The sequence below is a fragment of the Schistocerca americana genome, chromosome 1 (genome assembly GCF_021461395.2).
Source record: "Schistocerca americana isolate TAMUIC-IGC-003095 chromosome 1, iqSchAmer2.1, whole genome shotgun sequence".
NCBI classification, from domain to species: domain Eukaryota; kingdom Metazoa; phylum Arthropoda; class Insecta; order Orthoptera; family Acrididae; genus Schistocerca; species Schistocerca americana.
In genome coordinates, this window is record NC_060119.1 from 1,030,599,803 (window position 1) to 1,030,612,721 (window position 12,919).

The 12,919-nt window shown below is 43.3% G+C and overlaps 1 protein-coding gene across 1 annotated transcript in view; it reads right to left on the minus strand.

The window, feature by feature from the left end:
• LOC124549153 (short chain dehydrogenase/reductase astE-like) overlaps nucleotides 1-12,919 on the minus strand; it is a 324,150-nt gene that overhangs the window by 159,854 nt on the left and 151,377 nt on the right. The window lies entirely within an intron of this gene.

The following is a 12,919-nucleotide window of genomic DNA, read 5'->3' on the forward strand; positions in this document are numbered from 1 at the left end:
AAATGATTAGCTTTTCAGAGCATTCACACAAGGTTGGCGCCGGTGGCGACACCTACAACGTGCTGACGTGAGAAAAGTTTCCAACCGATTTCTCATACACAAACAGCAGTTGACCGGCGTTGCCTGGTGAAACGTTGTTGTGATGCCTCGTATAATGAGGAGAAATGCGTACCATCACGTTTCCGAATTTGATAAAGGTCGGATTGTAGCCTATCGCGATTGCGGTTTATCGTATCGCGACATTGCTGCTCGCGTTGGTCGAGATTCAATGACTGTTAGCAGAATATGGAATCGGTGGTTTCAGGAGGGTAATACGGAACGCCGTGATGCGTCACAACGGCCTCGTATCACTAGCAGTCGAGATGACAGGCGTCCTATCCGCATGGCTGTAACGGATCGTGCAGCCACGTCTCGATCCCTGAGTCAACAGATGGGGACGTGTGCAAGACAACAACCATCTGCACGAACAGTTCGACGACGTTTGCAGCAGCATGGACTATCAGCTCGGAGACCGTGGCTGCGGTTACCCTTGACGCTGCATCGCAGACAGGAGCACCTGCGATGGTGTACTCAACGACGAACCTGGGTGCAAGAATGGCAAAACGTCATTTTTTCGGATGAATCCAGGTTCTGTTTACAGCATCATGATGGTCGCATCCGTATTTGGCGACATGGCGTTGAACGCACATTGGAAGAGTGTATTCGTCATCGCCATACTGGCGTATCACCCGTCGTGATTCTATGGGGTGCCATTGGTTACACGTCTCGGTCACCTCTTGTTCCCATTGACGGCACTTTGAACAGTGGACGTTACATTTCGGATGTATTACGACCCGTGGCTCCACCCTTCATTCGATCCCTGTGAAACCCTACATTTCAGCAGGATAATGCACGACCGCATGTTGCAGGTCCTGTACGGGCCTTTCTGGATACAGAGAACGTTCGACTGCTGCCCTGGCCAGCACATTCTCCAGATCTCTCACCAATTGAAAACGTTTGGTGAATGGTGACCGAGCAACTGGCTCGTCACAATACGCCAGTCGCTACTCTTGATGAACTGTGGTATCGTGTTGAAGCTGCACGGGCAGCTGTACCTGTACACGTCATCCAAGCTCTGTTTAACTCAATGCCCAGGCGTATCAAGGCCGTTATTACGGCCAGAGGTGGTTTTTCTGGGTACTGATTTCTCAGGATCTATGCTCCTAAATTGCGTGAAAATGTAATCACATGTCAGTTCTAGTATAATATTTTTGTCCAATGAATACCCGTTTATCATCGGCTTTTTTGTGTAGCAATTTTAATGGCCAGTAGTGTAGAAGTAATTTTTGTCCAGCGTAAATTAGTCTTGCATTAACACAGTAGAATACCTACCAAATTACGCTGCCATTCGATAATTACAGCCCGCATTGGGCCTCTGTGAGTAGAAGCACTTCAGTTATAACGGCCAGGTACTACAAAATAAAACAGTTTTAGCTGACATTTAGATGGACGTTCAACACTGTCCTCCATGACACGGAAAGTGTATTCTGTATTTCTCGTTGAAAGTCATACGTAAACGACGTCTCCTATTCGATTTTATCTTTCACAGGAAAGTGTCATTACTCACAAAAGGTTTGCTATCGATATAAGGATAGGTATTTTCATTTTATTTTAGTGGCCTCTGATTACCGAAGTAACATGAAATAAAAATAAGCAAAATCATGAGAGCAAAGCGGTTGTTGAGGAGGGAATGAGACTACGCTGTAGCCTATCCTCAGTGTTATTCAATCTTTGTACTGAGTAAGCAATAAAGGAAACCACGGAGAAATTTGGAAAGGAAATTAATGTTCACGAAGAAGATTCAAAAACTTTGGGGCTCGACGTTGAATGTTCAGAAAGGAGATATAAAAGTTTGAAGCTGGTCGTTGATATTGTAATTCCGACAGAGACTGCAAAGGTGTTGAACGAAATGTGTAGTGCCTTGAAAAGAGTTTTAGATGAATGTCAATTAAAGTAAAAGAAAGGTAATGAAATCAAGTCGAATTAAATAGGCCGATGCTGAGGGAATTGTGTAAGGAAATGATACACTAATAGTAACAGTGGTAGTAGAAGTGGAGAGTATACGAGGTATGATCGATGAGTGACGAGAATTTTTGTTTTGATTAAGGGTTCTCTATTTATTCATCAACATCAACTTTGTCCCCTTTAAATTAATCCCTCTCAGCTGTAATACACTTATGCCAGCGCTTTTTCCAGCCTTGGAAGCACTTCTGGAACTCACTTTTCGTTATGGTGTTCTGCTGCTTCAGCGATAATGTTTTTCTCTCATCAATGTTGGCAAAACGTGGTCCTTCCATGGTTCTTTTCAGAAACAAGTGCAGGGAGCCATGTCCGACGAATACGATGGCTGAGACGACGTAACGGTTTAGTTTTTTGCCAAAAAGTCACGAACAAGCTTTTAGGTGTGAGGGGGACCATTATCGTGTTGTAGTTTCCACGAATGGTTTTGTCGCAAACGGCGCGTAACTTCGAGGTAGTGTTCCTTATTGGCCGTATGACCATGAGGCGGGAAGTCATGTTGCACTATCCCATTGTAATTGAAGAAAACAGTGAGAGGAATCTTCGCGTGTTATCGAACTTGTCGAAGTTTTTCGGCCTTGTCTCATCAGGCAGTTTCCACTGGGACGACGGGGCTTAGTTACGACGTCATACCCGTGTACCAACGTTTCGCCACATGTTATAATGTTCATTAGAAGTGCTTGATCGTTGTCGACGTCGCTTTTGGTCGAAACTCAACAATTTCGGAACAAACTTGCTGCTACAGGTTTCATGCCTAAAACAACCGAAAAACGTTGCTTGGTATGAGCCAAAGAATATGCCGACATCGTCAGCAACCTGTCTGATGGTGATTCGGCCATTTTCCAGAACCATTTTGTTTACTTCTTCCACATCGTCGTCAGTAATTGATGTGCTAGGGCGTCCATGGCGGTCGTCTTCTTCAGCGTCTTCTCGATCCTCTTTGAAACGCTTCTACCACTTGTGAACTCTTGTCTTACTCATAACAGATTCACCAAAAACTACAGTCAACATTTCGAATATGGTGTGCACTTTATTCCATTTACTGGAGAAAATTTAATGCAAAATCTTTAATCCATCTTTTACGAAAGTAAAAATTCGCCGAGGACTCGAGAACACGTATAACCTTTTCGACTGCCAACAATAAACTTAATCTTCAAAAGAGCTGAAAATCCAAAAATACGTCAGGAACATGTATACTAACAAAATAAAATAAAATTTTAAATTTTAGAATCGGATGTATAAAACCAACGAAATTACAAAAATCTCATTACGTTTTCATCCCACCTCGTGTACAATGTACAACGCAGACCGGCAGTAGCAGGAAAACAATTTATGAAGAAGAAAAATATCTTAACATCGAACATACACAATTTTAAGAAATTTTTTCTAGTGTTTTTCGGAGTGCAGCCTTATACGGAAGTGAGGCATGAACGAAAAACAGTTCAGACAAAAAGAGAACAGAAGCTTTTGAAATGTGGTGTTAAAGAAGAATGCTGAACATTAGGTATGTAGATCGTATCAGTAATGAGGACTTTTCATTGAGGAGGCACTGAATCAAACTGTGAAAAAAACAATTTTATGGCACAGCTTGACGAAAAGAACGGATCACTGGTAGGCAATTAGGTTCAAAATGGGTCTGAGCACTATGAGACGTAACTGGTGAGGTCATCAGTCCCCTAGAACTTAGAACTACTTAAACCTAACTAACCTAAGGACATCACACACATCCATGCCTGAGGCAGGATTCGAACCTGCGACAGTAGCAGTCGGGCGGTTCCAGACTGTAGTGCCTAGAACCGCTCGGCCACTCAGGCCGGCAGGCAATTAGGGATCGTCAGTTTGATAGCGGAGGAATGTTCGGGGGTTAGAATTATTGAGAGAGACCAAGGCTTAGGTACACAGAGGTTGCAGAGAAGACAGTTTGCACTAGCGTGGAGACTATGTAGCAGACTTTAAAGCTGTGCGGATCAGCATAACGAAAAGGCGAGGGGTCTCGCTCGTTTTGTCCACGACTGTACCATTTCCATAGCATATTGCTTTAACCGTTATGTTCCACAGAAAGTAGCGAAATACGTGTTCATATTGGACCGCCCAGAAAAATCGGTTGTTTGAAAATGTGGTTCCTCAGCCAATTTCCATTTGTTCGTAACCTTTTTTCTATTCGGACAAATGCGGGCCTGCCTCTACATTTGCATGGTAATAGCGTAAAATAAACGTATATGAAATACGACTTACGTGATTGTGAAACGGATAACGCGCAAGTCGTCTGGCCGAAAGATGTTAAATTAGTGCAAATTAAGATTGCAGCGTGAGGAGGCTGACATCGAGAGTTCACCAAGTTTGTGAGCTTACCAGAAATGGGTGGTTGACAGGAACGAGCTGTTAGTCGTTACCAGATGACTTAACTGAACTAAAATGTTTAAAGAAGAGAAAGGTATACAGTCTTCCGTCGCTCTCTCATAAAGCAGAGGTTACGGATCGAGTCCCGCCTCTGCCTTATGCATGTGTCTTAAGTCTATTGTGCAGTGAATACATCAGATTGCATTTAATAGAAAATGTTACATTCTAAATTAATTGCTGTGCCTCCAAGCTGCTGACAGGAATAATATACAGAAAACTGGAAAAGAAAATTGAGGGTCTGGATTTTCCATCGTTTGAAAATTGAGGATCTGTTAGATGACGATCAGTTCTGCTTGAGGAAAGGTAAAGTGACAGAGAGGCATTCTCACTTTATGGTTGATAACTGAACCAAGACTAAAGAAAGATTGACAAATTCATAGAATATCTCATAGAGAAAGACGGGTAATATACAATATGTATAAGAACCAAGAGGGGAAAATAAGAGTGGAAGATCAAGAACGAAGTGCATAGATTAAAAAGGGTGTAAGGCAGGGATGTAGTCTTTCGCCCCTACTATTGAATGAAATTAAAAGAAAGGTTCAAGAGTGTAATTAAAATTCAACGTGAAAGGGTGTCAATGATACGATTCGCTGATGACATTGCTATCCTGAGTGAAAGTGAAGAATTAATGATCTGCTGAATGGCATGAACGATCTAATGAGTACAGAATATGGATTGGGAGTAAATCGAAGAACGACGAAAGTAATGAAAAGTAGCAAAAAGAAAACAGCGAGAAACTTAACACCATAATTGGTGGTCACGAAGTAGATGAAATTAAGGAATTCTTCTACCCAGACAGCAAAATAACCCACGACGGATGGAGCAAGGAGGACATAAAAAGCAGACTAACACTGGAAAAATTGATATTTCTGGCCGAGAGAAGTCTGGTAGCATCAAAGTACATTACTGTCCTAAAGTATTGCACGCTCTTGGTTGCGGTTATGTTCTTTCTTTTGTTAGTTACACATCTTCGCACAGAAATGTTCTCTCTTTTAGTACTTTTCGACAATGCCTAGCAAGAATCCTGCCGATTATTGCCTCAGAAAGTTCTCTGTGTTGACTAACGTTTGGCCTTTACTGGCCCTGGTCTGAAAATATTGCTGGACTGAGGTCAGCTGAGAGTCGAAATCTACAGAATTTAATGGCCACAGGAAATGTGGAAAACTTACCATGAAGCGGGTACCAACGCGCTACTGCGCTCCGGGAGGATATAACACTCCGCCGACTGAGCCGGGAAAAAGCGCGAGTGCTGCTTCAGTTCAACAGGCAAAAGCACGGCAAGAGGCAACGGGAGTTGATTCCAGCTCCTCAGTTGCTAAGAAAAGGCTGTGCAATGAGAATGAAGGCTAGAGTTGCCAAGAAGAAGCCATTTTAACTCTTGCAATGGTCAAGACTGCACATGAACTGGACTATAGAGCAGTGGAGAATTGTGGCAAATTTTCCATGATGAGTGACAGACAACAGTCCGTCAGGTATGAACCCAATGTAAAGATGCATCCTGACTGCCTTTTGCGGACCATGAAACATGCACCATCGGTAATGCTGTTGCGAGCAATAACATACCATGGTGTTGAAAGCGTTTGTGTTCACTATAGTGACGTTCACTGCACGTGATGCTTTGCCGTACGACCAGTAGATTTTCCATCACGATCTGGCTCCATCCCACACATCAGAAAAGGTGAGTTTTGGTTATTTATATTTGTAATACAATTTCCAAGGTTATTGATATTACATATCGTCCAAACCTGTCATATCAGGCTCGTTCTGTCATTACTGAATTAAGTGTCAGAGATCTTCCGTGCTCGGTAAATTCGCCAGACCTTAATCCCCCTGAGCATTTGTGGCGACTGATTGGGAAAGGGGTTCAGAAGAAGAAGTGTGCAACAAAACAGAAGCTGTCGGATATGATTGTGAAAATGTGCCACCATGAAATTGACGTCAGTACCATTAGAAAATTGATCGACTCCATGCCTGAAGGCTGTTGTAAGGACCAAGGGGATCTTACAAAATACTAAGGTCATTTGAAGTATGACTACTGAATAATGAACGCAAATGATCAAATTAAAACGAAATTTTATCAAAATATTAATATTATATTCGATATCATCAGTGACGTGACATATCATTGGACAGCTATGTACGTACTGTTGATATTTTTCCGTGAATTAAAATATTAGAAACAATCCTGCCCTTCATTATAATGTACCTTTTCACATGTAGACTATCCTTCGTTAATAAATATTCAAAATTTCAAGGACGAACGGGTTTTTAGAAGTTCTGTACCAAAATTCTCAAGGGATGTGCAGTGCTTAGAACAGTAATGTAGGTCTTAAATTTAAGAATGCACTTTTGGAAGAGCAGGAGGAGATAAGCGTTTAACGTCCCATCGACGACGAGGTCATTAGAGACGGAACAAAAGTTCAGATTAGGGAAGCATAGGGAAGGGAATCAGCATTGCCCTTCCAAAGAAACCATCCCATCATTCGCCTGAAGGGATCTAGGGAAATCACGGAAAACCTAATTCAGGATGGCCGGACGCGTTTGAACCGCCGTCCTCCCGAATGCTACTCTGGTGTGCAAACCAATGCACCACCTCGCTCGGTACACATTGTACGGCAGCGAGACATTGACTGGAGGAAAACTGGAACAGCAGAGAATAGAGGCATTTGAGACGTGGTGCTACAGAAGGATGTTGAAAATTTGGTGGACTGATAAGGTAAGGATGTGGAGTTTCTCCGCAAAATCGGCGTGGAAAGGAATACAAAGGGAAACATTGACAAGAAGAAACGACCGAAATGTAGGATACCTGTTAAGATGTCAGGGAATAACTTCCATGGTACTAGAGGTAGCTGTAGAAGGTAAAATTGTAGAGGAAGACAGAGATAGGAATACATCCAGCAAATACAGTAATTGAGGCCGTAGGTCGCTAGTCCTACTCTAAGACGGGAGTTGGCACAGGAGAGGAATTCGTGGCGGACTGCATCAAGACCACAGTAGGCTGATGACTGGAAAAAAGAATTGTATCCTCCATGTTGTAAGCTTCCTGCCGCATTACGTCAGTCCGCTGATAATTACCCTTCTCATTGACGCCTATTACATAATACTCGGTTTTGGTAATCTGCCGCTATTGGCTTATAACATCCTTTGGCGAAAGGTGTTACTGAATCATAGTAATAAAATCATGTTACGAGATCCGAAAAAAAGACTTCAATTTTGGACGACCAATTGCTGTTCAGCAATGTTTCGACACCCGCCTGCAAGTTTCAGTACACTACTTCGCTTTCTCCGACCGGTCGTTCGCGACTGACCACAACCGGGACTGAGCGGTAACAACTCAAGATTACTACGTAGAAGACTGGGACAATGCGTGCGGCAGCGATTGGGCGTTACGCTCGACTTCACTGTCGAGACGCGGTGCCTGTGCAGAAGTTTTCTCGCGTTCTGCTGTTCCGCTTAAACTAACGTACATTTACGAAACCTGACGGACAATATAATGAATTATACAAAGGGATTAGTCTGGAGCCGCGCGATCGCTATGGTCGCAGGTTCGAATCCTGCCTCGGGCATGGATGTGTGTGATGTCCTTAGGTTAGTTAGGTTTAAGTAGGTCTAAGTTCTAGTGGACAGATGACCTCAGAAGTTAAGTCCCACAGTGCTCAGAGCTATTTGAACCATACGAAGGGATTGAACGTTGCTTCTTCGTACGGCCGTGAACGTCATACGAGTGTGGCTTTCCTTGCAATTAAAACTATAGATTATGACTACTCTTGACATACATATTCTATTGCTCAATATTTTCCGTTAGAGAACTTCTAACCTTCCGTCAATAATACTGCGTGCGCAGTAATCATAAGAATTTTCCTTGTAGTAAAATGGTTCACGTGGCTCTAAGCACTATGGGACTTAACATCTGAGGTCATCAGTCCCCTAGACTTAGAAGTACTTAGACCTAACTAACCTAAGGACATCACAAACATTCATGCCCGAGGCAGGATTCGAACCTGCGACCGCAGCAGTAGCGCGGTTCTGGACTGAACGGCCTAGAACCGCTCGACCACAGTGGCTGGCTTTCCTTGAAGTAAACATATTTTGTGGCTCACAGTCGCCAACAGTGTTCGACATCTTTTCAGGCAGAGATGTAGTAACAACAAAACGCATAATTCCAATTACTTGACGCAGTTATACGGAAACTTGAGGCTAATTAAAATACCAGGTGGACACCGAAAACAATTAGGTATCAATATTTTTGGAAATCCCGGTAAGGGTATTATTTTACTTATATAAATGTAAGTTTCCCTGGCCAAAGAACGTGAAAGCAAGGTTTTACATGGATCTTCCCGACTCCATGAGTTCTCTTCCTGCATTTGTCGAGATATTTGATTCGTGTGTTTGTAAATAATATTTGTATCATCTAGATTATTTTAGTCATTATTTTAGCGGTTGTCGAAACTGATGGCTACGCCATTGTTTCCTGCATCTACGTAAAGCATGAACCAGTAATTTGTTTTTTGTTTTCAGCATTATCGTTTCTGATTTTTTTTTCAGTAATGTTATTTCTTTCTCAGGCGCCTTAATTTCATCCTAGATACGACCTTTTCCTTTCTCTGCTTTGCTCTTCTTTTATCTTCGGTGACAGTGAAGCTGGTCTGCTCAGCGCATGTTTACAAAGTTTCACGAGCTTTCTCCCTATGATTTCTTTGTAACACCTGTTGGCTAGAGGATGGAACATCAGCAAAAGTAGCTTTAATAAAGTGCAGTGTAGGCACTTGTACTACCGCAACGTAGCGAGATTCATATCAGTACCGGTACGTAATATTAAGTAGATGTTGTCACCTCTGCGAACCATAGAAGTTCATTTTCTAGTTTATCAGTACGAGCAGACAGAGGCTCATTTGCAACTAGCTCTGTCGTTAACTGATATCCTCCGGTACATATGGCGTAATTAGCATGAAAAGAAAGTGGTTTACTTACATATGAAAAAGTAGTAAAAGAGCGCAAATTTGTAGCGTTTATGAGTGCTCAATTTGAAATAAATTACCAGAAAATAAGGTAACTCAGAACATAAATCTCGAGTTCTCTAAGATTTATTGATTGAGAAGATTGTTTATGCTCCCAGAATGCTGCCTACACAAAACCGACGTAAAAATTAAATATATGTAATATTCCCTGTCCCATAATGCAGGCGATACGACTATTAAACATTACGATTTTTTAATACGGTATTAAAGTCAAAGCCTCTCAACTAAAAGGAATGAAGTATTAAATAAGCTGTCAAATAAAATGAAAAGAGGCAGAAAGATGTGGGAATATCGACCTCTACGCCGTTTTTGGAGAGAGGGAGAAGAGTCAGTGAGTTCTCGACCAGTGTTCGATGTAAACCTGTTGTATTGTCACTCTTCCGAATAAAGTATGTTACATTAATCATGTCACATATCATTGGGAGCTGTTCTGCTGCACCGTGGCATCTGCATCCTACATTGGTGACCACGACGTGGCGATCAGGTGGTTCAATCAGACTTTGCGGAGACTGTATGGTACTCAGCTCCAGAACTGCACTTGACAGCTACCCTACACCTAGCAACCAGGACTTTACGCGTACACTCGCCAGCACAGTAGTATTCATTGAAACTGACTGCAAGAGGGCGTATTTACAAATCTCAATGCGTCCTGACGACATACAGAAAATGGCGATCTTCACCCCGTTTTGATTGTGCAAATATGAATACCCCTTTATGCCATTCGGCCCCAAGAACGCCGCACAAACGTGGCAACGTTTTATTGACAGGCTTCTCCTTCAGTTTCCGTCCTGCTACACCTATCTCGATGACATACTTATCTTCTCCAATACCCACAAGGAACATTCGATTCGGCTAGAACAAGTTCTAGCCACGCTATGACAAGGCGGTGTTGTCATTAACGAAGTAAAGTCGCAACTTCGACAAATGGATGTGACTTTCTTAGGCCATACGAGGTGAGACAATAAAGTAATGAGACTGATTTTCTTTGTAAGATGTGGCAACCCTGCAGGTTTGCGTAGGCACAATATCTTTGACCTTGGTCTATTAGTTGCTTCTAGTCCAAGCGGCACGCCGATGCAACTGCTCAGTCGTGAGTTGTGCTGTAATAAGTTAACACATGTTTGTGTCTCTCGTCACGGAAATGGAACCGTATAATATTGCGCAATGGTATGCCATTTCTTTTTGCGTTAAATTGGCTGAAAACGCGACAACTTACGGTAAGCTTCAGAAGGCTTTTGGAGAGGAGGTTACGTCAAGATCTCAAGTTTTTCGCTGGCATAAAATGTTTAGTGAAGGCAGAACGAATGTTGAAGATGAAGACTGCAGCGGACGACCATCAACCTCACAGACGGATGTCAACTTGGTCAGGGTGCGTGAACTCGTACGATCTGATCGAAGATTATCCGTGAACATGGTTGCAGAAGAACTGAACATCAATCGAGAAACGGTTCGTCTCATAATAACCGAAGATCTTGGTATTGATAATTGGATTCTGCATCACGATGATGTGCTATCCCATACGGCTCTGTCAGTACAGCAATTTTTAACCTCAAAACAAATTTCAGTACTACCACAGCCACCTTATTCACGAGATACCGCTCTGTGCGACTTTTTTCTATTTCCAAGAGTCAAATCGGCGGTCAAGGGACACCATTTTCAAACAACACAAGATGTCCAAAAAGCTGTGACGAGGGTCTTGGAGGATATTACGGAAGATGAGTTCCAGAAATGTTACCATTAATGCCAGAAGCGCTGGAAAAAGTGTGTGCAATCAGAAGGGAACTACTTTGAAGGAGACAACACTAAACTTGACTAAAACGGTAAACAACCTTTTTTTCCACATCAGTCTCATTTCTTTATTGTTGCACCTCGTACATTCAATGCCTCAGGAAGAAAAGCGACAGTGGAGATGGTGAGAAATCTTCCCCTCTCAGAAACTTTCGACAATCTGCGTCTATTCCTTGGAACCCGTGATTTCTACTAGCGACATCTTTTTCATGCAGCCGCACAGGACTCTAAGAAAGTCATGTCGCCTACAGAGATGACAGAAGCATTCCATCGGGCGAAGAACTGTCTAGCACAACGAATCACAAACCTCTGGCGAATGCCATCTGGAATTCATGTTAAGATGAGGGTCTGTGATTTTTCAGACATTTAAACCTTATAGCGCAGTATACCACCGACATACATCATGTGCACGGCGCAGACAACATCACTGCGGACAAACTTTCAAGAATCTGCACAATTTCTTTTCAGCATGGCTACAAGCACATGACAGTTGAACAAACGAACGATCCAAGCATCGACGACCTCCTAAACGACCATAACCGAAACCTCAGCACTGAACATCGGTCTCTTCCAGTGTCTCACACAAACCTGTTCTGCAGTGTTTCGCAGAACAGGTCACGACCGCTAATCCTCTTACGATGCACCACGAAATATTCGAGCGGTTACACAACCTGAGGCATCCCAGCGGTCAAGGTGGGCATCTGCCTAGCGAAGCACAGATTCCTATGGGCGAATGTCAAACGAGGCTGTTGCTTGACATCACAGCCAAAACAGTCACACTTGCGTTTGGCGAGGTGTGGATAGCCCACTGTGGTACTCCCAAACCGCTTACAACCGATCAGGGCTGCCAATTTAATTCGGTCCTCTTCATCTTGTGTCGCCTCTGTGGAATCACCCACACATGGACTGAAGCATGTCACCCACAAAGTAATGACTTCATTGAGAGGCGGCACAGGACGATGAAGGCAGTGCTGATTTGCCACTTCAGTTCGTGAACCCAATCGCTCCAGTGAATCCTGCTCAGCATCCACTCAACTTACCAGGGCGACCTACGGGCATCTGTGGCAGGACTTGTTTTATGGTGAGTCGTTTATTCTTCGTGCAGACTTCACTCGTCCTATGGTCAACGCAGAACAGGTGGACTTACCTACACCAACACATCATGTTCTGGAACATATTCGGAACATGCACGTTCCGACCTCACACCCTCAACTTATTCGAACCCAGAAGTGTTTATAAACAAGCACCTTGCCTCTTCCCGCTTTGTGTTATTGCGAGATGACGATATATGGTCAGCTCTGCACCCCACATTAGTCAGGCCCGTACAGGGTGCTTAAATGCAATCCACAAACATTTGACATCTAGCGCAGGGTAAACCTACAACAGTCCCCGTCACTTGGCTTAAACCTGCACGGGTGCCCCAGAGCCGGCCAGTGTAGCCGAGCGGTTCTACGCGCTTCAGTTTGAAACCGCGCGACCGCTACGGTCGCAGGTTCGAATCCTGCCTCGGGCATGGCTGTGTGTGATGTACTTAGTTAGGCTAGTTAGGTTTAAGTAGTTCTAAGTTCTAGTGAACTGTCGACCTCAGATGTTAAGTCCCATAGTGCTCAGAGCCATTTGAATTTGGGTGCCCCAGGACGAGTCTGCTCCAGCAC